Below are 1,108 nucleotides of genomic sequence, written 5' to 3' on the forward strand. Positions count from 1 at the left end.
TGTAAATGAAAACAACACTAAATAGCATCTGAACTTAGACTTAATAGAGTGAAAAATTTTTGTTTCCAGAGAGCAGATAATGAAACATTTCATTTCTTTGGTGAAAAGGATTTCCAAAGTGGAAAGGATTTATCGATGAGATGAACAAGCCTGTGAAGAAGTACCAGCCGCATTTAAAAGAAAACTCCAGCTGTCAACTTGGTGATGTGGAGAATGATATAACCCCCTTCTAAGGAGGTATCTCTAAAGAGGAAATAGACAATGTGATTAGCCAGAAATTGGGAAAACACTATGAGATTAATATGACTGCATGTTCCCCTCAAGATCTATAAAGGAAAGGTCATGGGCAAAAAAATGTCCAAAGAATACTTCATGGGGTCTAGTACAAGTTCACAGCAAAATCATCAAATTGCTCTATCTCAGGACAACCCAGGATCTGTTGATGCAGAATTCACTAAGAAATAGGCCTGGAAATCTGAAAAAGATAGCTCTCAGAAAACAACCTGCTAAGGAAGTCCCACTTGAAGATCACTGCAAATACAAATACCTGTCTAATTTTCAGAATGTAGCTGCAAGTTTTCAATTAGTAAACAGCTCTTTCTTTGTTTATTATGTTAGTGAAGACTGGCTAGAATTCTTCTATGTAGCTGAAGTCAGAGCTTTACTATAGCCCGGGTGAGACAGACATCTCTACTGGAAAATGATCTAGCCCAAGAAATTTCTGAAAGAGGAAGACAATATATCAACTGCTTGCAGATAGATGACATGTCCTGATGCTGTAAGATTCTGTTGACTAAATACTCCCAAACTTGGTCCGATAAGGAAAAAAATAGAGAAAGAGAAATTTTCTAAAATTTGAAAACAGAACTTTAATGTGCTACTTTTAGCTTTGTTTTAGAGGAACCTCAGTCTCATGTCTTCATGGAAAGATATGCAAATTCAATCATTTGAATTTTGTAAGATTATACTTGCCTGTTGTAACTTGTAACAGAATCTAATACCAGATTCTAGTATTAATGCCAATTACTTCTAAATTCTAGTATCAATGCTAGTCAAATACCAGCTTTTCCTTATCTTTTTGTACTCAAGTATTCTAGAAAGATCCAGA

At 35.3% G+C, this 1,108-nt stretch overlaps 1 pseudogene; it reads left to right on the top strand.

Annotated features, from left to right (window-relative positions):
- The first annotated feature begins 310 nt into the window (after nt 1-310).
- Nucleotides 311-852, top strand: LOC118835809 (annotated as a pseudogene).
- The last annotated feature ends 256 nt before the right edge of the window (nt 853-1,108 follow it).

This window comes from Trichosurus vulpecula, chromosome 1 (assembly GCF_011100635.1).
Source record: "Trichosurus vulpecula isolate mTriVul1 chromosome 1, mTriVul1.pri, whole genome shotgun sequence".
NCBI classification, from domain to species: Eukaryota; Metazoa; Chordata; class Mammalia; order Diprotodontia; family Phalangeridae; genus Trichosurus; species Trichosurus vulpecula.